A 25,629-nucleotide genomic window follows, 5' to 3' on the forward strand; every position below is an offset into this window, starting at 1 on the left:
CATGGTAATGACTGATTGGCGTTTTTCAAAAAAAAATTCCAGTACTTTCCTCTGACTCCGCCCCCCACGTAGTGGCGCAGCGGTAAAGTTGCTGTTTTACAGTGCGAGAGATGTAAGGTTCGATCTTGCGTTTCCTCCCACATCAAACACATGCAGGTTTGTAGGTTAATTGACCTGTAAATTTCCCGAGTGAAGGATAGAACGAGTGTATGGGTGACCGTTGGTAGGTGCGGACTTGGAAGACCGAAGCACCTGCATCTACGCTGTATCTCTAAACTAAACTAAACTAGTCGTAGAAATTCCTTCTGTTCTCCCCAACTCCCATTTTTTTGTCTTCTAAATTTTCCTACGTCTCACAATAGGATCATTCTGATAAATTTCTCTCGCCACAGATGCTGTCCAATCTCCTAAGTCTTTATCGCATTTTCTGTTTTTTGCTGCAGTTACAACATCTGCAGATTTTTTATTGTTGCATTCAATCAATGAAGTAGGTATTTTACATTCACAGTCTCCTTCAAGAAACTCTGACAACACTACTGAAATCTTGCCCATGGCATATTCTCATTAGATTAAAATCTGTGCAGCCTATTCATGCAAAAATTAGGAAATCTGCCTTTAAAAATCCTGCTGCCAACTTTGTTTCTTAAAACAATGGGAACAAATATACCAATCTGAAAAATGGTCTTCACATCACTGTGGTAAAAAACAATTTCATCTGGTCATTGATTATATTTTCTCCTGAGCTAATCAGTTACAGAATTGTCTTGTAGAATTCACTGTACTTGTGTATATCAGAATAAACTTGACATGGAGTCTTAGAGTCATAGAGCTATACAACACAAAACAGGTACAAGTTGATATACTGGGATAGTCCCCTTTGTCTGCATTTGGCGCACATCCCTTTAAACACATCCTATTCATATATCAGTCCAAATTATTTTATAACTTCCTCTGATAGCACATTCCAGATACAAATTACCTTCAGAGAGAAAAAGTTGCCTCCAAGTTGCCTCTTAAATCTCTCCTCTCAAGTTTTAGATTCCTGTATCCTGGGAAACATACTTTATCTGTGCCCCCCATGATCTTGTACCGTGGCGGACTGGCCAATGGCAGATGGCAAGTGTGCCCCTGATGAAGTGGGCCCCCTATATCAAGTGGGGCCCCTATATCAAGTGGGGCCCCTGATGAAGTGGGCCCCCTTTGTCTCCTGGCAACCAATATTTTTAGACCCAGTCCGTCACTGATCTTGTACATCTCAATAAATCAAACCCCAGCCTCCTATGCTCCAAAGAGAAACGTCCTAGCTTATCCAACTTCTCCCTATGAACTCAAGCCCAGGGAGCATCCAGGTGAATCTTGTCTGCATCCTGTTCATCGATCCTAAAACTTGGTGAACACAATTGCACACTGTGCCTGGGGCGCTAGAGCTGCTGCCTCACAGCTCCAGAGACCCAGGTTCGACCTTGACCTCAGGTGCTGTCTGAATTGAGTTTTATGTTCTCCCTGTGACCTTGAGGGTTTTCACCAGGTGCTTCAGTTTCCTCCCACACTCCAAAGATGTACACATTTGTTGGTTAATTGGCTTCTGTAAATTGTCCCTCATGTGTAGGATAGTGCCATTGTATGGGGTGATCGCTGGTCGGCGCGGACTCGGTGGGCTGAAGGGCCTGTTTCCGCACTGTATCTCTACAGTAAAGTCTAAAGTGTGGTCTCGCCAATGACTTGTAGAGCTACAGCAGACATTTGCTGAAATAACACTGGAAATTTTGCTTTACTAAATGACAATAATCCAACCTATTCCTTTTCACCAGAGATGCTGTCTGATCCGCTGAGTTACTGGCAGAGAGCAGCTGAAATGTGCCCTGTAAAGCTGCCCGAAGGTGTAGGGACAGGGGTTCCAGGAAGGTATTGCAGGGAAAGAATTCAGCAGAGATCATGCATAGTTCATTTAGAGGACCTGGGGGAACATCTCATTGAAATAAAGAAAATTCGGAGATGCCTAAAAAGAGTTGAAGTTCCTTCAGAGAACAGCTTCATCCCTCTCAGCATGCCTGGTCTTTGATGAGTCTGAATTGATGTGAATAAAACTAGATACAGGGGCCAAGACTATTTTGTGTTTGTGAAAGAAATGATGCCACCTGGAAAAGGTTATACATCAGGTTAGATGGTCGAGGTCCAGGAAACTCAATGGTCCTCTTACCAGCGAGAGAGCAGTCCTAACCTCCCATCTGTCTGAAGAAGGGTCTCGACCCGAAACGTCACCCATTCCTTCTCTCCAGAGATGCTGCCTGTCCCGCTGAGTTACTCCAGCTTTTTGTGTCTATCTTCGGTTTAAACCAGCATCTGCAGTTCCTTCTTACACACCTACCATCTACCTCATTCGAGACCCTCAAACTAAATGTAATTGGACTTTACCAGACCTTTTCCAGCACTAAGCGCTAGACACTTTATCCTGTAGCTGTGCACTGTCAATGGTTTGATTGTAATCATGTATAGTCTTTCCACTAATTGGATAGCAACAAAAATAGCTTTTCACTGTACCTCGGTACACATGACACTAATAAACTAAAATGAACTAAAATGAACTAAAATAACTAAACTAAAGACGCATGGTCCAGTTAGGTGGCAATTAGTCCCATGCAGCTATAAGGAGGGTCTTGGTATCTGTTGCCATTTCCATTTTACCGTCAGCATTTATCATTCCGGCATCCACACCAACACATCAGGTAATTATTTGTGGTTATCAGGCACACCCAGCAAGGGTTCTACTCACTTAGTGATTCATGGAGAAACCATGAAACTTGTCATGTGCACAAGGATATGGGCAAGCCGAATGTATCAATTATTTTCAAAAAGCCACAGCATACTTGTTGCAGCAGGCACACACAATTTATCTTGATCCATCCGTACAATTCAGCATTCTAAATTACTGCTATTGATTACGGCAATGGCACTAAACGTTATAGCTTTTATCCTGTATCTGTGCACTGTGGACGGTTTGATTGTAATCATGTATAGTCTTTTTGCTGTTTAAGAAGGAACTGCAGATGCTGGAAAATCGAAGGTAGACAAAAATGCTGGAGAAACTCAGCGGGTGAGGCAGCATCTATGGGGCGTTGCCTATTTCCTTCGACTGCCTATAACTACATAGCGACCCCGCTCCACTACACAACGAGTTCAAAAGAACCATGCCGACCAATTTTTACTCGCGGAAAAATTTTCAACATGCTGAAAAATGTTCCTCGTCCAAACTGAGGCCTCGAGTATGCGGGAACTTACCTCGAGCATGAAGGAGAGTTCCAATGACCTCATAGGAACTCCTAGGACCATGTGTTGACCATGCTGCGAGTTTGAGTCGAGAGCAAACTCTTCTAAACTCACAGATTAGGTCGCCGCAGTGGGACAGCCCCTTAAGGGTGTGTTATTCTGAGGCTGTGCCCTCTGATCCTAGATTCTCTCATTACGGACACATCCTCTCCACATCCACTCTACCCAGGTCTTTTATTATTTGGTGGTTTTCATGAGCTACCCTCCTCATCCTTCTAAACTCTAGTGAGTACAGGCCCAGAGCTTTCAAATGCTCCTTATACATTATTCCAATCATCTCCAAGATCATTCTCGTAAAGATCCACCATATCCCCCTTCTAAAGGTACATATTTTTATTTTGAGACTATGCCCTCTCTACTTGTGTATGGTTGTCCTATGTATGGTAAAATGTTATTGAAGTGTATGCAAAAAAATAATTTCACTGTACCAAGGTACAAATGACAACGAAGTACCATTAAGCATATATATGTTGGAGGCACTTTCTAAAAGTGTCCGCTGGAACATGGGTTTTTAATTTGGCTGAAGAAATTCCTAAATATAAACAAAAATCATTTGAATTCTAAACCAAACAAATAGAATTAGGAATAACACGTGGCACAGTGGCGCAGTAGAGTTGCAGCCATACAGCATCAGAGGCCCGGGTTAGATCCTGACTATTGGTGCTGTCTATATGTAGTCTATACATTCTCCCTGTGACCACGTGGGTTTTCTTTGGGTGCTTCGATTTCTTGCCACGTACTAAAGACGTCCAAGTTTGTCGGTTAATTGGCCTTCTATAAATTGTCCCTAGTGTGTAGGATAGAACGAGTATATGGGTGATCGCTGGTTAGCGTGGACTCGGTGGACAGAAGGGCCTGTTTCCACGCTCTATCTCTAATCTAAATTAAACTAATTTGAATTAAAGCAACGGAAATTTCTCTGCACTGAACAAATATTATGTGCAGCCAATAAAGTGTTAAAGTCGCCTGAATGATTCTTGAAATGCAGCAAATAAATGCAACGCGCCACATCTGACTGCACTCACATATTTTTTTTATTAAATGAGGCTTTTAAATGGGATTTTTCATTCCCAAGCCATTAATTGTAATAGTCATTAAAACAACTTTGCTTTACTCTGAAAACGTCTGAAGTTGAAGTTAATTTCCACAAACTTTGAACAGAGGAGCAAGGATATTATTGTTAAACGAATGTCATGTGACGAAAGCATGGAATGTGTGTTTCTCTCAGTTGTGAAATATGACTCCGCAGCCTTGTTTCAGGCAAATTCTAGAGGAATTCAAAGCAGCATTTATACAGCAGACTTTCAGCAGTGGGTGAAAACTGTGCTAATGAATGTTCTGAGCACAGGCGGCGAGGAGGAGTCCAGTGACTACACCCCTGATATGGTGAGCCATGCTGATTGGGAAGGAGTGGGGCTGAGGTCATGTTTGCTGCTCAGATTGTACATCAAGGCTGAAAAAGTAACACACACACACACAACTGATGGAAGAAAGCTACATGAAACTTGGCTTTAACGGCTGCTTAAAGGAGACAAAAATCCACATCTGTACATCTGGAAGTTATTGGTAAGTGGCAAAACATTCAAATTCAGATGCAAAAATATTTTTAAAAGTAGTTTAAATAAGATCGTGATTTGAACCTCTATATTGAAACGATCCTACATAGATTTTGCAAACACTTTCAATAATTCCACAAAATATCACAAATAAACTTTCCTTTGTGAAATCTTCCAATGTTTAAATCAATACTTTTGTTCACAGTTTGGAGAAGGGTCTTTATAGTTCATTGACTCAATACATTTCAAACTCGGTAAAGAACTTTACAAAGTGTAGACATTTCTGTTTAGCAAGTACGTGTTCTGTTTAGTTTAATACAGCGTCCAGTTTGCAAACAACACATTCTACAGATGAACATTCAATTACAATACCAGTATTTTAATTTAAATAATTAATTAATTTTAAAGATTTATTAATTATTGCTGCTGTATACTGTAAATAAAAAGTAGAAATACTGGTTGAGGTATCAAAACTAGCTGTTCTTCATTCAAATGTACCATTGCATCAACTAAGTTCGTTGCAGACAGGTTTAACATTCCAGCTGTTAGCTGTCACACTCAATAGTGCACCACACCCTCGGTAACCATTAATGTGCTGAACTAGCACACGTGTCTCAATTCTATGACTCAGAATTAAGAATGTTACAGAAACGGACCGAATTTACTCTGAATCATTTAAGTTGCTATGTACTGCAGATGCTGGGTTATATCAATAATAGACACAAAATGCTGGAATAATTCAGTAGGTCAGGCAGCATCTCTGGAGAAAATGGAGTCTGAAGAATGGTCCCGACCCAAAACATCACCTATCCGTGTTCTCCAGAGACGTTGCCTGACCCATTGAGTTACCCCAGCATTTTGTGCCTATCTTTCATTTAAGTTTATTTTTCATATTGCAGAAAAGGAACCAGAGTACACTTGCGGGGTTAAAAATAAAACATTAAAAAGCTCAGCACATAATGTAATGAATGCACATTGTGGAGGTTATTATGACTCCAGACTAGACCAAGGAATGTTTACGTGTGAAAGTTACCACAGATCTGATGTGATTAAGTCAGGGCTGCCAACTCTCACGCTTTGAGCGTGAGAATAATGCATTCGGGCAAATTCTCACGCTCTCACGTTGATCACAAATTTCTCACGCTCTGTCATGAGAAATTCTGTGATCAACGAAAATTTCAAAACTCATATAAACTGCATGGGCCGCGGGTGTTGGAGAGCCGGTGCTGAAGGAGGGATGGAAGCAGAACCAACGACGGGGCCAGATGCGGGGAGCCGGCGCTGGCGAGTGTTCGCGGGGCTGGTGAGTGTTTGCGGGGCTGGTGAGTGTTTGCCGGGCTGGTGAGTGTTTTCGGGGCTGGTGAGTGGCTCGCTGCAGCTCCGGCCATGGAGCAGCCTCAGTGCAAGAGTCCCGGGCCGTCGGAGGCGTCGGAAGTGTTGCGCCGCTGCCATGAGAGTCTCTGTTCCGAAGGGACAGAGACTCTCAAAGGGAGGGGGAGAGAGAGAGGGAAAGGAGACAGGGAGAGAGAGAGAGGGGGGAGAGAGAGAGGGGGTGAGACAGAGGGAGAGAGAGGAGGGAGAGGGGGGGAGAGTGAGGTGGGAGAGAGGGGGAAGAGAGAGAGAGGGGTGAGAGGGAGGGGAAGAGTGAGAGGGGGGAGAGAGGGGGGGAGAGAGAGAGAGAGAGAGAGAGAGAGAGGGAGAGACAGGGAGAGAGAGAGAGAAGGGGAGGGGGGGGGGGGGGAGAGAGGGGGAGGAGAGAGAGAGAGAGGGAGAGAGACAGAGAGAGAGAGAGAGAGAGAGCAGAGAGAGAGGGGAGAGAGAGAGAGAGAGTGAGAGGGAGAGAGAGGGGGTGAGAGAGAGAGAGAGAGAGAGAGAGAGAGAAAGAGAGCAGAGAGAGAGAGAGTGAGAGAGAGAGGGAAAGAGAGGGGGGAGAGAGAGAGAGAGAGAGAGAGTGGGGGAGAGAGAGTGGGGGAGAGAGAGAGGAGGGGAGAGTGAGGGATGGAGAGAGAGGGGTGGAGAGAGAGGGGAGAAAGAGAGGTGGGAGAGAGAGAGGGGGAGATAGGGGGATATAGAGGCAGGGCTGCCAACTCCCATGCATTGAGCGTGAGAATCACGCATTTTGTCAAATTCTCATGCTGAGCACAAATTCCTCACGCTCTGTCGTGAGAAATTCTGTGATCAACGAAAATTTCAAAACTAATATCAACTGCATGGGCCATGGTTGTTGGAAGCAGAAGCAGGGGCTTGGACAGATGCGGACGGGGAGCGGGGCTGGCGAGTCGCTCACTGCAACTCCGGCTATGGAGCAGCCTCAGTGCAAGAGTCTTGGGCCATCGGAGGCGTTGGAAGCATTGCGCTGCTGCCGTGAGAGTCTCTGTGCCAAATTCGCCCAGGTGACCGGCATGGATCAGGCTGCGGCTTGGTGCATCCTGGAGGACAACCAATGGCTGCTGGAAGTAAGTATCAAGCACTGGGTAGAAACGGTGGAAGATAGTGGACTTCAAATGGGAGTGGTTGGAGAAAGCACCCTGCTTGCCTGCTAGATTTCCACTTACTGTAACTGCAGGAAAAAATGTTCCCTATGTTGGGGGAGTTCAGAACCAGGGACACAGTTTAAGAATAAAGGGTAGGCCAGTTAGGACTGAGATAAAGACAAACGTTCTTCACACAGAGTGTTGTGAATCTGTGGAATTCTCTGCCATAGAAGGCAGTGCAGGCCAATTCACTGGATGTTTTTAAGAGAGAGTTACATTTAGTTCTTGGGGCTAATGAAATCAAGGGATATGGGGAAAAAACAGGAAAGAGGTACTGATTTTAGATGAATAGCCATGATCATATTGAATGGCAGTGCTGGCTCAAAGGGCCGATGACCTATTCCTGCACCTATTTTCTATGTTTCTATGCTTGAGTATTTGGCAATAAACCTCGACCACTTGATTTTGAAGCATTCATGCATGGTGGAGGTATAATGTAGTCATAGAGTGATACAGTGTGAAAACAGGCCCTTCTGCGCAACTTGCCCACACCCGCCAACATGTCCCAGCTACGCTACCTGCTTTTGGTCCATATCCCTCCAAACCTGCCCTATCCATGTATCAGTCTAACTGTTTCTTAAATGTTGGGATGGTCCCTACCTCAGCTACCTCCTCTGGCAGCTTGTTCCATACACCCACCACCCTTTGTGTGGATAAAGTTACCCCTTAAAAAGTTACCTCTTAAAAATACTTCATACAAAAAACATTGAAATCATACTTCTACAATGCACTAAAACATGATTTTAATACCTTGGGAGGGGGGACAACCCCACTTCCACACCCCCTCCGCACTCGGCTGCTCCACTCCCTCACCGGGTACCCCCAAAGCCAGTGATCAGTGATCGCTCAGCCTCCCCACTTTCAAAAACGCTCCGTGGCCCCTGGTTCAGACAGAGAGCACTGCCAGATGTGAGCGGGGAACTGAGGCCAGTTGTCCATGATGTCTGGATCCCAATGCTCAGCGCTTCATGTTTCGGAGTTGGCTAATGTTATTGATTTGTAATTAGCCTGATTTGTAATTAGTTGACAAAACCTTAATTTATTAATCTGGAATATCCAGGGGGATGGGATAATTGTAATACTAAAATGACATGCAAGGTGTCAGGCTGTCTGTCACAACATACAGCCCCGATAACCCATTATTTCCTTCAGTTAAATATTGGGAAGGTAGCATTATTGTCATTTTCCACTCAACTATTATGTTTATACCTCACTGACTATTTCTAACCCCCCCCCCCCCCCCCCACCCCCCCCTAAATTCCTTTGACAGGTTGAATAGAAATGTCCCCAATCTCATTGTTTTATTAATTGAACACATAGATGAACATCCTCAAGGAGTGTAATCAGATGGAATCTGATTCAGATGCGATATTTAAGAGCTTGTTCAAAGAAGGGGAATATTTTAAAGGAGTGACAGAGATACTTGCAGGGGAATGAGGATATAATTATTTGTCTTTAGTTTTAGCTTGAACCAGGACATCTGAAGATTCAAAGTTTAATATAGTAATTGTACTGATACTGACCCCAACCAACCATGTAATTAATATCATCCATTCCAGAGGTTTTACTTTTATGATGCCATTTAAACTTCACTTGGATTTTAATCATTTCAATGTAAAAGTAATTGGGAATGGGGAGCATTGGAAAGAAAATTGTCCTTGGTACATATTAACTGTAATATAATAATGTATGCATGTTGGTAGATGCAATCAAAACAAAGATCTTTTTATCATTGTTGTGTTATGAATACCACAGAAAATATGATGTACTCTCAAGATCACATTTAATAGAATAATATTGCTTAAATATATAGTTATTGGACTTTGCATTTCGGAAATGTCCAAGCTGAGAGGAAGACAGCACAATACTGAAAATATTGGGGGTGAAAATGACTTCAGGACAGTTTGTTAGGAAAATGAAGGAAATGGTAACCGAATACTTATACATCAGAGTGAGTATAATTTTATGGATGATAAATTGTGTTCAATCAATTGATGACTTCTTTGACAAAGTAACTAGTATGTTAGATAACAAGGAAGCCAATGGATGTAGCAAACTTTGTTATAGATAATTTGGTCTGTGAAGTGCCCCATAAAAGATTTCTGCATTAGATAAGCACCTTTGGACTTGAACGTAATAGGTTAAGTCCAGGGGGTCAGATATGGGGCTTTATGTGTGGGCCAGATATATTGTCAGTGCAGAGGGGCTAGGAGCAAGGCCAAGTGTGCATCCATAGTCAAGGTCGGGAATAGTACGGGGTGTGCAGTCAAAGCTGGGACCAGGGGAGTGATCAGCACTGGGAACCAAAGCAGGTAAGCAGCTATGATCAGGCCAGGTGTAAGGCTGGACTCAGGGTCAGGAATGAGAGAAGGAATGCAACTGGAGTCAGGGTCAGGAGTAATACCAGGACCAGGTGTGCAGTGAGACCCAGGTTGGTCAACATGGGCCAAGTGTTTGATTATAATCTGATTTCCATACATGGATATACTAAGATCATTCATGTGCTGCACATGTTGATCAGAGCCTGGGCTCCACTGTGGAATGTAATTAGGAATGTAATTTAGTCTAACCCTATTCATAGCTAATCCAATTTAAAGCATATATATTGCATTCAAGTGTAAATTAAAAGACTCGCTACAGTATGCACCATATTGCACAATTTCAAGCTGAAAAATGCAAAAGTCCCGTACCAATGGGAGGTGGGACACCCTCCTCCCACCACCCCCGGTCACTACGCTCCCTCGGGCTTGGTCTCTCACAATTTCTTAATCCCAACTCTCACCCAATGTTGGCAGCCCTGTTAAGTCGCAATGTTACAAAATTTTGAGATTTAAAAAATCAACTCTGCAATTTATCCCATCAGATAAAGCATAAAAAGAAGTTTACTTTGACACCTAATTCACTTCCATATCTCAATTATTTAAAAAGTTATGGCCATTTTCATACTCGGAAATTAGCATCTTGTTCCCTATTGATTTTCTATGGACATAACAAAAAAGATGTGATCATGGACAGTCAAAAGCCCATACCTTCTTAAAAATTAAGAGAACTGAATGAAATTTTCAGTTATCATAGATTGAACCATTCTGAAACAAATATAAAATAATCTTACTTGGATGACCTGAAATTAAAGCATATAATTAGTTAGTTACCCAATTGTAGCTAATTTCAAACTTCAATTACTAGATCTAAACATCTATCCATTTCTTAATAAATGATTAACATTTTTAAATAGCCTGTGTCCAAATAATATTCACAAATAATTCACAATAAAACATGATTTTTAAATCTCATTTACATTAATTTATAGGCTAAATGGAAGGAATTTAGTGTTCAATTGCTGTAAATTAAAGTCCATTTAAATCAGCTTTCTAGTGGGTTCCTGTGAACGCGCTGGTTTAGAACGTTCACATTGCGCTAGATTTGTACCCTCAAATGCCCAGAAAAATACTGCGTGATATAATGTGCCAAAATTAGCTACTCGCAATATTAAACTTTGTATAAAGGGATCTTAAGAAGCCATTTTTAATGTAAAAATAAACAGCCTACCTCCTGTTGTCTGTTGTATGAGACCCTGCCGGTTGCCGGGGGTCGGGGGTTTAGAGGTTAATTGTTAAACTACTATAACACTTAGCCAAAGCTCGTAAAACTAATAATAGCTCAAGCGAGGGAATCTGCCAGCGAATTTTCGTTAATAATTAACTAGGCTGAATATCCTCGATTTGAACAGTCTAGAGAAAATCGCGTTTTAAACCCACCCCCCTCTAAACGACGCCAAAATCGCGCACACGGGCTGGAGCAGCGACGCATCAGGTACGCTTTGCAACATACCTATATTAAGTGGTGGCATAATTTTAGACTGCCTGACTGAGTGGAGGGAGACTCGTGTGATACAAATTTCAGTTCAACAATGTTCATTGCTAACAATTTAGAATGACATTTATATGTGTTGAGTCATTTCCTAGATTTGACAGGAAAGCCCTTGCAGACTTAGTTATGAATAGATTTATTTGCTCAATAATAACTAAGATCTTCTGAAGTAGCTTTCACATGACTTGCTTATCCTAAAGGAAGTATGGTTGTGAAACAAGATGACTGACATACAATAACCTGTTGAGAGACCACGGGACAGTTCGAATAACCCTGACAGCAACAAAATTAATTTAGTTTAGTTTAATGATTTAGTTTAGAGATACAGCATGGAAACTGACCCTTCAGGCCTACAGAAAACAATTAACCTACAAACCTGCATGCCTTTGGGGTGTGGGAGAAAATAGAAACACCCGGAGAAAACCCACAAATTGATGATACAGTGTCGTTTGTCAAAATTCACAATGACATAGAAGGGAGCCATTTGACCCTTCGGGTCTGTGCTGGCTCACAGAGTAATCCCATTCACCTGCTTATTCCCCTATAAGCCATGAGGCTGAGTGAGCTACAACGTTGGCAAGAAGGAAATGTTCTCCTGTATACTCTAGTGGCCCTATGCTTTCATAAAGGATAATGTGTTGGCAATAATTAAATTACTGACTGCGTAATTTAGATGTTCGGACTAATAAGAAGTTTTTTAAAACACCTTTTAATGGGCAACACGGTGACACAGCTGGTAGAGCCATTGCTTCACGTTTCCAGTACCCCGGGTTCAATCCTGACCTCTGGTGCTATGTGTGAGAGGTTTGTACCATCTTTCTGTGATTGTACGGAGTTTATACGTTCTCCCTCTGTGACCGCGTGGGTTTTCTCTGGGTGCTCCTGTTTCTTCCCACATTGCAAAGACGTCCAAGTCAAGTCAAGTTTATTTGTCACATACACATACAAGATGTGCAGTGAAATGAAAGTGGCAATGCCTGTGGATTGTGCAAAAACAACAGAACAGGACCAGTATTTACATTTTAGGAAAGAAAAGACACAACACAACAGTAAATTAGTAAAAATGTTTAAGAAGGAACTGCGGATGCTGGAAAATCGAAGGTAGACAAAAATGCTGGGAAACTCAGCAGGTGAGGCAGCATCCATGGAGCGAAGGAAATAGGCAACGATCCGGGTCTGAAGAAGGGTTTCGACCCGAAACGTTGCCTATTTCCTTCGCTCCATAGATGCTGCCTCACCCGCTGAGTTTCTCCAGCATTTTTGTCTACCAGTAAATTAGTAAATTAGTCCCTGGTGAGATAGAGTTTACAGTCCTGATGGCCTGTGGGAAGAAACTCTGTCTCATCCTCTCTGTTTCCACAGCATGACAGCGGAGGCCCTAGCCTGACCGTAGCAGCTGGAACAGTTCATTGCTGGGGCGGTATGTTGCTGGCCGAGCTTCAGGTGATGAACAGCTTGTGTGTGCCTGTTATCCTGACAGTTATTAAAAGTCCCAGCACAATGATGCAATTATAAAGAAAGCACATCAGCGCCTCTACTTCCTGAAAAGATTACGGAGAGTCGGTATATCAAGGAGGACTCTCTCAAACCTCTACAGGTGCACAGTAGAGAGCATGCTGACCGGTTGCATCGTGGCTTGGTTCGGCAACTTGAGCGTCCAGGAGTGGAAGTGGCTGTAGAAAATTGTAAACACTGCCCAGGCCATCACCGGCTCTGACCTCCCTACCATCGAGGGGGTCTATCGCAATCACTGCCTCAAAAAGGCTGCCAACATCATCGAGGACCCACACCATCCTGGCCACACGCTCATCTCTCCGTTGCCATCAGTTAGAAGGTACAGGAACTTGAAATCTGCAACATCCAGGTTCAGGAACAACTTCTTCCCCGCAGCCATCAGACTATTAAACACAACTTCAAAATAACTCTGAACTATAACAGCCTATTGCACTTTATCTGTTTATTTATGTGTATATATATATATATGGATTTTGCAGATTTCAAGCTCCTGTACCTTTTACCTGATCGCAACGGAGAGATGAGCATGTGGCCAGGATGGTGTGGGTCCTTGATGATGCTGGCAGCCTTTTTGAGGCAGCGACTGCGATATATATATATTATATTATATAGGGTATAGGGACACACTGATCTCATCTGTATATATGCTTACAATATTCTGTTGTGCTGCAGCAAGCAAGAATTTCATTATCCTATCTAGGACACATGACAATAAACTCTCTTCACTTGACTTGAAGTGCACTCATACATATTATGTACTACAACCAATGTATTTGTTTACTGCATGGGTAACTCAGCATGTTTGTTGACTTAGAACCGTATGGCCCAGAAATGGGAGTGGCCATCAGGAACAAAGTCTGCAGAATTGAATGAATTTCAGACATTTCCTCTGTATTCTGGCCTTAACGAATTGAGATCTGAAACTCACAGCTCCTAGTTCAGAAAGCTCAAAGCTACAATTTTGTAAATCTTCACAATAGCTGATCACACAAGCATTTTAAAAATCTGCCTCTTCTTTTAAGACTTGCATCAGAATTTACAATACAATCAGAAAACCAACAATAATATAGACTTTGTATGGGAAAAGGTCTTAGAAACATAGAAACATAGAAAATAGGTATAGGAGTAGGCCATTCGGCCCTTCGAGCCTGCACTGCCATTCAATATGATCTTGGCTGATCATCCAAATCAATATCCCATACCGGCCTTCTCTCAATACCCCCTGATCCCTTTAGCCACAAGGGCCACATCTAACTCCCTCTTAAATATAGCCAATGAACTGGCCTCAACTACCTTCTGTGGCAGAGCATTCCACAGATTCACCACTCTCTGTGAAAAAAATGATTTTCTCATCTCGGTCCTAATAAACTTCCCTCTTATCCTTAAACTGTGTCCCCTTGTTCTGGACTTCCCCAACATCGGGAATAATCTTCCTGCATCTAGCCAGTCCAACCACTTAAGAATTTTGCACTTAGCATTGTTAAGGTTCAAAATGTGTCATTTAGTGGGCACATTTCCAAAACCCTGGACTATTCAACTGAAGGCCTGAGCACAGCAAATCGGAAATTTAATTTCAAGTAACGTGGAACAAAAAGCCAGCAGGAGTGAAACATAGGGATCATTGTCAAAAAGCAAACTGGGTCAGTGTTGTCCTTCAGGGAATAAAATCAACCATTGTGGAAGGTGTCACTTTCGTTAATTAATTTTAGTTGAGTGTTTCATAGTTTACAATGATCAACTTCTGCAATACCCACAGAATCACATAGCTCTCCAATATTCTCAATTTTTCTGCAGGAATTATGTGCTTTTAGATCTTTTGTTTGAGTTTTAAAGATACAATTGGAAACAGGCCCTTCGGCCCACCAAGTCCGTGCTGAACAATGATCACCCATACACTAGTTCTATCCCACTCACTAGGGACAATTTACAGAGGACAATTAGCCTACAAACCTGCACGTCTTTGGAATGTGGGGGGAAACCGGAACACCCGGAAAAAACCCACATGGTCACAGAGAGAACTTGCAAACTCCATACAGACAACACCCGCAGTCAGGATCAAATCTGGGTCTCTAGCAACTCTACCACTGTATATATGTTAAATAATCTCATAATTTCATAAGAATTCTCTTTCTATCTCGTACTTCAGCTATCACTCCAACAAATGATCTCCAAATGCCAGGTTTGTAACTGCTGTCAACACACAAACTCCTGTTTGGATTGTTTCGTTCATAGCTTGAACTGTTATTTTATTTTTGTGTCAACTGTTATTCTCTCCTTAAATTTTGGTTGAAGATCAATTTTGTCCTGAGTCTTCTGTATATCTTGATGTGAAAAACAACTTAACTGTTGATTGCTAATGGATGACTCATTTCTAAACTTGAGGAGCCTTGTCATAATCGTTTGTACGGTATTTCTTTCACAATTCTCATTGACCACGCAGCCTGAAAGATGGAAATAATGCGTGTTTAACACCATTTTGTTTTAAAAACTAATTACATGAGGCATGCAAAAGAAAAAATCCAAATATTGATAATAGACGGCTCAATACCAAGCGCTTCCAAAATTTGTCTGCTCAACACATTTAATGTGACTAAATGTGATAATTATAATCTTATTCCCTCAACAAATCATTTTGTTAATTACAGTATTTGCCTCGTTCAGACTATCTTTTTAAAGGTTTTTCCCCCCATTTTAGAACAATGCCCATTTGTATTATTTTTAGCTATTTCCACTGCAGTCATTGGAAAATTATCTTCCACTATTTTCGGTGAAAAGGTCACACTTTCACATGCCTAAATTCTTATATAATATCCTCGGCAAGATTTATGCAACAGCACTTTGTTTGAAATGTTATGTTCTCGTATAATCATATGGAGCTGATATAATGACCGGTCTTTACAAAGTGACCCTTGTCAGTAATGCTTCTGAGGATCAAGGATTGCTACCACAGGTCACTGGTCTGTGATCAAGGTAAAAGGTTCAATCCAATAAGAACTTGTAATTTTATTTTACTTAAACATAGATGTTTGTTGTTCAGTAAGTTAGCAATCTAATCATTGAAACATAGAAAATAGGTGCAAGGGTAGACCATTCGGCCCTTCGAGCCAGCACCGCCATTCAATATGATCATGGCTGATCATCCAAAATCAGTACCTCATTCCTGCTTTCTCCACATATCCCTTGATTCTGTTAGCCCTAAGATCTTGAAAGCCAATGAACATATAGTACAAAAAGTAACAGGATGTTCACAAGAATAAGGAGAAGTTGGATAAACTTGGATTGCATTCTCTGGAACATCAGAGGTTGACGGGAGATTTGATCAAAGTACATATAATTATGAGAGGAAAAGAAAGGGTAGACAGTCAGAACCTTTGTCCCAGGAAGATAATGTCAAACACTGGAGGGCATAGCTATAAGGTAAGAGGAGAGAAAGTTTAATGGAGATGCGTGGGGCAAGTTTTATTATTACACAGAGAGTGGTAGGACCCTGGAACATGCTGCCAGGGGTAGTGGTGGAGGCAGATACGATAGTCGCATTTAAGTGGCTTTTAGATCAGCACAAAAACAGACTGCCTCGAAACTTACCACCCCAACTCAAACATTCTGAAGATTAATGCCTCCATTTTGGACTCATCAATTTTGACCATACCTCTGAAAGTTCACTCATTCTAGGTAGCACAGAATCATCTAAATCAATCTCAATTCCAAAAACAGACTGCCTCAGAACCTTGATGGTGAACTCAAATCTGACTACATATATGTGCTGATGCGTGACTATTTGGGATATCAGGAAGAAAAGCCTGTGATGGGGTCAGAGGTGTGGGGCCAAATAAAAAGGAGTACTGCAGCTTGGAGTAGAAATTTTGGAGAATGAGGCATCTTAGATATGAAAGAGGGGATGTAAATACATCAGACTCCTCTGAAATATGTCCCTGTGATGCTACTGCAAGCAAAACTTTCATTGTGCCTGAACCTTAATGAACGTGCATTTGACAATAAACTCAACTTGACTTGATATATCTCCATCCTCAACATTGGTTGGGCTTAGCATGGGAATGATGAAGCATTCACAACCATGTTCAGCCACAAATATAGAACATATCACCATCCTCCTGAGATCCTGTCAGAGCTTGCTGATTGGTCTGAATGTCCAGAAGCCACATAACCATATAACCATATAACCATATAACAATTACAGCATGGAAACAGGCCATCTCAACCCTTCTAGTCCGTGCCGAACACGTATTCTCCCCTAGTCCCATACACCTGCATTCAGACCATAACCCTCCATACCTTTCCCGTCCATATAACTATCCAATTTATTTTTAAATGATAACTTGACTTGGGCACATGCTGGTAAAAACTATGCCCAGCCATTTACAAATAAATACTTCAAACTCTTCTTTGATCGTTAGCAGCAACTAGAACAATCACCTGGAATTAAAGGAGGTATCATACTTCACGAGAACAAATTAACTAGAAATAGATGAACCAACATTGTCACATGAGTCTAATCAACCCGATCAGAAAAAATACATTTAAAAATAGATGCACCTTTTATCTTGCAAAAATTCCTTTTTAAAGAATAAAGTTTATTCTTGAGGCAGTTTAGAAATCCATCATTGATAGGATTTATCAATGTGAATCAGAGACTACCACATGGAGCTTTTACACACCTTTGCCGTTCCTGTCTGACAAACACCAAAAATCTCCCAAGGGCCGGCACAGTGGGGCAGCAGTAAAGCTGCTGCCTCACGGCGCCAGAGACCTGGGTTCGATCCTGAGCTCGGGTGCTGTCTGTATGGAGTTTGTACTGTAACCACATGGGATTTCTCCGAGTGCTCCGGATTTCTCCCACACTCCAAAGACGCAGATTTGTAGGTCAATTGACTTCTGTAAATTGCCCCTAGTGTGTAGGTTGTCAAAGTCGAATAACATAGAAATGGTATACAGGTGATCAATGGCCAGTGCAGACTCAGAACTAAACTAAACCAGGCCATGGAAACATTGTTTCGCAGTTCCTCATGCTTCCAGACAGCCAAATGAAAAGGAACATTCTGAAATAAACTTTCCAATTTGCAAGCAACTGTTTGTTTGATCTAAATGGAGCAAATTGAGAAAACCTTCTTTGAAGTCATGGAAAAAGAAAGTCTAATTTAAAATCCTTGTATGGAAAATCCCTGAGGCTGTTTTTCATTTTTAGTTCATGGTGTATGATAAATTGGTTCCGCTATGGGAATTATTACTGAATGTAGCATTTCATAACTGGGTAGCAACAAATCACAACAGTATAACTCTTCAATAAATATGGACTTTAGACTTTCGAGATACAGTGTAGAAACAGGCCCCTTGGCCCACCAAGTCCATGCGAACCAGTGATCACTAGCACTATCCTACACACTAGAGACAATTTACAATTTATACTGAAGCCAAATAACCTTCAAACCTGCACATCTTTGGAGTGTGGGAGGAAACCGGAGCACCTGGAGAAAACCCACATGGTCACAAGGAGAAACTCAGTACAGACAGCACCCGTGATCAGGATCAAACCAGGTTCTTTGGCAGCAATTCTACCACTATGCCACCGTACAACCCTATGGGCCAAATATTGATGGATCAAATGGCCTAATTCTGCCCCTATCTCTTATGATCTTATGGCCTTTGATAATAATCATACAGAGTCATAGAGCCATACAGCTCTTCGGCCCAACTTGCCCACACTGACCAAGATGCCCCATCTACACTAGTCCCACCTGCCTGCTTTTGGCCCATATCCCTCTAAACCTATCCTATCCATGTACCTGTCTAAACATTTCTTAAACATTGAGATAGTACATGCTTCAACATCCTCCTCTGGCAGCTCGTTCCACACACCCACCACCCTTTGTGTAAAAAGGTGACACCTCAGGTTCCTATGATTTCAGCCAATAAAAAACCATGACACTGATACTGACATTTAATCTTCACTGGATCACATATCATTTTCAATAACCTGAAAACTACATTACGAATTTAGGCAAAATTATCTTAATATATCTCCAATTTCCAGCAAATGTAGGAACAAGAAACTGCAGATACTGGTTTACAAAAAAAAAATAAACGTGCTGGAGTTACCTGAAGAAGGATCCCAACCCGAAATGTCACCTATCCATGTTCTCCAGAGATGCTGCCTGGCCGCTGAGTTACTCCAGCACTTTGTGTTTTTATCCATTAACTGTCATGCAGGTATGTTTAAAATGCAGGCTGCGGGTAGAAACCCCATAAGGGCCTGTCCCACTTACGCGATTTTTTTCGGCGATTGCCGGCACCTGTCATAGTCGCAGTAGGTCGTCGAAAAATTTCAACATGACCAGAAAAAGATACGACTCTTTGGGCGACATGTCGCGGGGTGCCGACACTTTGGTCGTGAGTAGTCGGCCAAAGAGTCGTACCTTTTTCTGGTTGCCGCTTGATTTTCAACGTGTTGAAATTTTTTGGTGAAATCTACTTTAGGGCGTAAGTGTGACAGGCCCTTAAGGCAGTATATTTTCAGCATATTATATATTCACGCTAATGTCAACCAGCACTTCTTTGTAGGCACAAAACATCAAAAAGCCTTTTATAAATCTAAACACGACCACCTGGTAATTACTTTCAATGACAACTGATAACTTGTTCAATTAAACTGCTAAGCAGTATTCAAGACCATAGAACTGTTGCTGCTAAATCTCACCACTGTTTGCTAAAAATCCAGTAAAAAATTGGTAGAATTATTCAATCTGAAAGAGTTATACCTGCGCACTATAAGATTGATTAGTAGAATGGATGTTACAATCCCTAAGGTTTTTCACTACAATTGACATTTGGTATTCTTGGGGATGACCACCAGGTGATTTTGCTACTAATCAGACACATCTTCAGTTGTGTACCTCAACGCCACTGGGTGTTTCGGCCGTTTATCATATAACACCCTCAGTCGAGGCAGGTCCACCGCAGGATGATCAGACCTGGGTTAGCCTCTAGATGGTCACGTGGCAGCCCAGACAGCATCTTTTCTCTTCAGCCACAGCCAGTGACTGCTTCATGCGGCTTTTTTCCTTTCATCTTCATCTCTACCGCTCTGTGGCTGGTTGGGCTCTGGACTCGTGTCCATCGGTGGGACAGTGCTTGGTTGAGCTTCGTCCTGGGGTGCTGATACCCTGTGGAACAGCTGTGGTGGTTAACCTGCCACTGGGCTTCACGCGACTGATTTGGCCTACCTCTTAGAAAGTAATGGTCAATGCGAGGCCCCTCACCAAGCTCTCCCAGGCACTTTTTCCTGCCCTGGTGGGTCTTGAGACCCTTCTCTGATGTTATCTTTTCCCAGCCACAGATGCAGCTTCATAGCTTATGTCCTGCCGGTGCTGCTGCTCTGTCAATTGCTGTGCTAGTTCTCTTATTCACAGTCGATTCCTTCCGTAGCAATATAAGGGTGGATCCAAAACGCTGATTAGCGATGGATCCTGCTGGCGTGAGGAGCTAGCCCATGCCAGCCCCGGTGGGGTTATTCCCTCCAGTCAGTAGTCTCTCCAGACCATCACTAGGTCTTTCCCTGGTTGCCAGCTGCTCTTTTGCAATGGTCACTGGTTTGATCCAGATGTTCAGATTGATTAGTAGGACTGGATGTTACAATCCCTAAGGTTTTTCACCACAACTGACACCCGGTATTCTTGGGGGTGACCACCAGGTGATTTTGCTACCAATCAGACACATCTTCAGTTGTGTACCTCAACGTCACTGGGTGTTTCGGCCTTTTATCACAAGAGACCCTCAGTCGAGGCAGGCCCACCGCAGGGTGATCAGACCTAGGTGTGTGTCTTATGGTTAGCCTCCAGATGGTCACGTGGCAGCCCAGACAACATGTTTCCTCTTCAGCCACAGCCAGTGACTGCTTCATTCGGCTTTTTTCCTTCCATGTTCCTCTCTACTGCTGACTGTGACTAAGACATATAATGCTTATTGGTGGGATAAAACAGCTGGGAAATTTGGCATCTCCAACACAATCATGATGCAATCACGCTTTCTTAGCCCAAGGTTGCACATTTTTATCTGCACTTTCTCTGTAGCTGCAACATGATATTCTGCAGTTACAATGATCTGCAGATGCTGGTTTACAAAAAAACACAACGCTCTGGAGTAACACAGCGGGTTACGCAGCATCTCCAGCATCTTTATGCCTTTTTTTACATTATAATCTATGTTCCATAGATGTTTCCATAGCATGCATGGTATAATTGCACTTAGGTATGGTATAATTTGCCTTCAATGCACGCAAACAAAAGTTTTTCACTGGATGTCAGTATCCATCACTATGACAAACCTATACCTTTTACATCATCTCCCTATAGCTCAGGTCCTCTAGTATTGGCAACATCCTCGTAAATCTTCTCTGCACCCTTTCTAGCTTAACAACATCTTTCCTATAACAGGGTGACCAAAACTGAACACAATACTCTAAATGTGGCATCACGGATGCCTTGTGCAACTGTAACTTAACCCCCCAACTTCTATACTTATTACTTTTGCCAATGATGGCCAATGTGCTAAAAGCCTTCTTACAGTAACTAAGCTATCTACCTGTAACACAACTTTCAAGGTAAAATACACCCTTTGTTCTTATTTCGTATCATCCCTAACATAATATCGTGCCTCCGGATCTGACAGGAGAATTATTTTCAACTTCAGCATAAATCATTGTAGCTCCTGCAAACTTGCAGCCAGTTCTCCCAAAGCCTTAATCGAGAATACAAACCAGATTTTACATTTGGCCAGCTTCATCAGAGACCCACGCCACTCTGACCACTCTCTCATTTCACTCCTGCCATAGTCGGGAAGAAGGTCGGAGCCTGAAAACTGTAACATCCAGGTTCAGGAACAGCTTCCCCTTCCAATCATCAGGCTATTAAACACCACAAACTCCAATTAAACTATGTACTATGAACTGCCCTGGGGACTTGGGACCGTGCTTTGCTTTTGTTTTTGCACTATATTGTGTTTTTTTTTAATTTATTGAACTCCTTTTTGTTGTATATTATGGTATCTACTGAGTACCATGTTTACATACCTGTTGTGTTGCTGCAAATAAGAATGTCATGGTTCCATTTAGGGCAGCATAGTGGCGCAGTGGCAGAGTTGCTGCCTTTACAGCGCCAGAGACCCAAATTCAATCCTGACTACTGGTACTGTCTATATGGAGTTTGTATATTTTCTCTGCGACCACATGGGCTTTCTCCGGGTGCTCCGGTTTCCTCCCACATCCCAAAGACGTTCAGGTTTGTAGGTTAACTGGCCTCTGTAATTTGTTCCCTAGTGTGTAGGACAGAACTAATGTACATGTGATCATTAGTCAGTGCGGACTCAGTGGGCCGAAGGGCCTGTTCCCACACTGAACCTAGTGCAATCAAGGCAGTTCATAGTTCAAAGGGGAAGCCTGGTGGTTGTTGGGAAGAAACTAAAACTATAAACTATATGACAATAAAACATTGTTGACTTGACAACTCGTATATCGTGTGCCTGCAGCTCAAAAGAGAATAGAAATTCAGCCTGGCCTGGATCTTGTGATTCTTGGAAATAAAGTAACAGTCCTCGCCACAGACCTCAAACAAAGATTGAGCAAGCTGCATGGAGTGGGCTTCCTGTTGCTGGTATCATTTATGGTCAGGCATCCGCTCTCAAATGTCCTTGGTATTTAGCTACAGGGATAGCATCAAGCACGTTAGGCAGCCAGTCACAAGAAAACATTCCCTTCAGATAGAAAGCCAGAAAATAAAAAACAATTTTGTTAGATATGTATATGACAAAAGGTCTGACAAGTAAGTTGGCTGATGACACGGTTAATTGGCAAAGTGGTAGATAGCAAAGAAGGTTACGAAAGGATACAGTAAGTCATAAATCAGATGGAAAGATAGGCGGAGAATTGGCAGATGGAATTTAATCCAGACAAGTGTGTAGGAATGCATCTTGCATCATATAATACTGTCAAAACATGTACATTAAGTGACACATACCTTGCAGCCCAAGATTCCTCTCTATAAAGTTAATATACAGAAGGACCTTTGGGCACAAGTTCAGGGTAAGGAATTTAAGAAATAGAGGTCAGGGGTGTAAAGCAAGAGGAACAACATTTCATAGGAATCTGAGGGGCAACATTTTCACACCAAGGGAGGTGGGTACATGGAATGAGCTGCCATAGTAAGCAATAGAGACAGGTACTATTACAGCATTTGAAAGGCACTTGGACAGGTACATGGATCGGAATAATTTAGAGGGATATGGGCCAAATTGGGCTAGTGGGACTAATGGGTTTAGATGAGGCATCTTGGATGGCATGGATGAGATGTTATGACTATAAAACTGCTGAAATTAAAATATCAGAAACACTTCTTAACATCGACAAAAATAATTGAAATACTTTGAACTGTTAATAATTTGATGGAAAATCTACCTACACATATAAAATGAGTTGATAAACACCACATTGGTTATTAAACAGTAATTGTGCTTTAAAAATTATTTACAGCTAATGTTGCATAACAGTTTCTCCAGCATTTTAGTCTACCTTTGGTTTTTCCAGCATCTGCAGTTCTTTCTTTAACAATGTACTCAGGTTATTTTACAGCATGAGCAGGTCACAAATATATCAAGTTCTCCACAGATCACTGACTTGTGAATAAGAATGTTAAAGATGATACTACGAGGAAGATGGGCAATTGTGGATCACATCTTCGGGGTTTCCGTGTTTAAATGCGCGTGTGGGAATTCCAGAAGTTGCTGTTTCACATTGCAAAGGCAGCAACTGCTGACAGTGTCACCACCAATAACTGCAAAATCCATGCCTCGGACACACGCAATTACACGCAACAGCAGAAATCTCGCAGGTTATCAAGTAGACCTAATATCTGTGCCAATGGTGAAACATCTGAGCTGGACATAATAGTGTAGCACAGTGGCGCAGTGGTAGAATTGCAATCTCACAGCGTCAGAGACCCGGGTTCGATCCTGACTGCGGGAGCAGCTTGTGCCGAGTATGTACCTTCTCCTTGTGACCGTGTGTGATTTCTCCTGGTGTTCCGGTTTCCCCCCACGTTACAAGGACATACAGTTTTGTTGGTTAATTGGCTCTGTAAATTGTCTCCAGGGTGTAAGATAGAACTAGTATATGGGTGATCGTTGGTCAGCCTGGTCTTGATGGGCTGAAGGACTTGTTTCCACACTGTGTCTCTAAACTAAACAACATTCAGCAGGGTTCCTGTGACTCAAAGTCCACATTGAGGAGAGATGAGAATGGTCAGTTGAGCGTTTGGACAGCTGCAACAGAGGGCCAAACACAGCCTTGTAAATGCAGAGGACAACTTCTCAGTCGGGTATTGAAATTAGTTATCAAGAAGGAACTGCAGATGCTGGAAAATCGAAGGTACACAAAAATGCTGGCGAAACTCAGCGGGTGCAGCAGCATCTATGGAGCGAAGGAGATAGGTAACGTTTTGGGCCGAAACCCTTCTTCAGACTGTACCATTGAAATTAGTTAGTTAGTTCATTTAATTTATTGTCATGTGAACCGAGGTACAGTGAAAAGCTTTATGTTGCATGCTATTCAGTCAGCGGAAAGACTATAGATTATTACAATCAAGCCGGCCACGGAATACAAATATATTGACTCAACAAACAAAATGTTGAAGCTCCTAGGATGGGTCATTTGCAATTTTCTTGCCTTCCTGCCCACTGTTATAATGCTGGATGCCAGTTACATATTAATTATTCCTAACATCCTGTGTTGCCATATCAATTTAATGGAAACAGTGCCAGATCATGTAATTGCCCACATTGACCAATGCCCAAAAAGGCCAGTGACACAAGGTCAGTGGAACAGATTGATTTCTCACCACTGCCTGACCCACATGCCCATGTCAGGGAGGGAGGAAATTGCATATTAATAGGCCAATCTCACGGGGCGACTTGACGCAAGATGTAACCAGAGTGAAGTGGTCGTGGTCTAGCACGATATCACACGATATAACGGGGGGTAGATAAAGAGTTCCCACGGTACTCGGCATTTCTGTTATTTGTGCGAGTGACTTGTCCGTCTCCCGAGCTTTCCCGTTAAATCTTGAATGAACATTGTGAACTGTGAAGTGCACGTGGCACAAATGATGTCACTTTTTTTTTCACACACTATAAATATCCTCCCTTGGTTGAATTGGCTCATTTGGAGACATGCCTGTACTGCCGTGACTTTACTGCAGGAAGATGCCACATTACTTAGACGATGTTAGTTGCGCCCAAGTGTAAATTTCCAACGTGTGTTTCAGAGTAAAGAGTCAGCGCAGAATCCTTGATAATCAAAAACAGTCTTAATCAGCAAGTTAGACACAAAATGCTGGAGTAACTCAGCTGGGCCAAGCAACATCTCTGGAGAAAAGGAATAGATTCCATTTTTGATCGGGACCTTTCTTCGGGATGATTGTAGGGGGGAACTGGAAGCAAGAAAAGACCGGGACAAATCAGGGCCAACAACAGATGACCTCAGCAGGGTATTTTGAAGAGGGGTCCCGACCCGAAATGTCGCCTAACCCTTTCCTCCAGATATGCTGCCTGACCCACTGAATCACTCCAGCACTTTATGTCTATATTTGGTTCCCTGATAGGCCAATTGTTGGCTAGGGATAGTGTGATCCCAAGAGGGAACCATCGTTGCAAACCTTGGACTGGTTAACCAACATTTACTGCATGGGGGGGGGGGGGGGGGGCAGGAGGGGGTGGGCGGGGGAGAGAGAGAGAGAGAGTATAAGGTACCTAAAATTAAATAATTC

At 42.4% G+C, this 25,629-nt stretch overlaps 1 protein-coding gene across 1 annotated transcript in view; it reads left to right on the forward strand.

Annotated features, from left to right (window-relative positions):
- The first annotated feature begins 4,344 nt into the window (after nt 1-4,344).
- Nucleotides 4,345-25,629, forward strand: part of inf2 (inverted formin 2) — an 81,626-nt gene continuing 60,341 nt past the window's right edge. Inside the window, exon 1 of the mRNA XM_055640632.1 lies at nt 4,345-4,893. The gene's annotated coding sequence lies outside the window, so the exon portion shown is untranslated. The remainder of the gene's footprint in view (nt 4,894-25,629) is intronic.

The sequence above is a fragment of the Leucoraja erinacea genome, chromosome 9 (genome assembly GCF_028641065.1).
Source record: "Leucoraja erinacea ecotype New England chromosome 9, Leri_hhj_1, whole genome shotgun sequence".
Lineage (NCBI taxonomy): Eukaryota > Metazoa > Chordata > Chondrichthyes > Rajiformes > Rajidae > Leucoraja > Leucoraja erinaceus.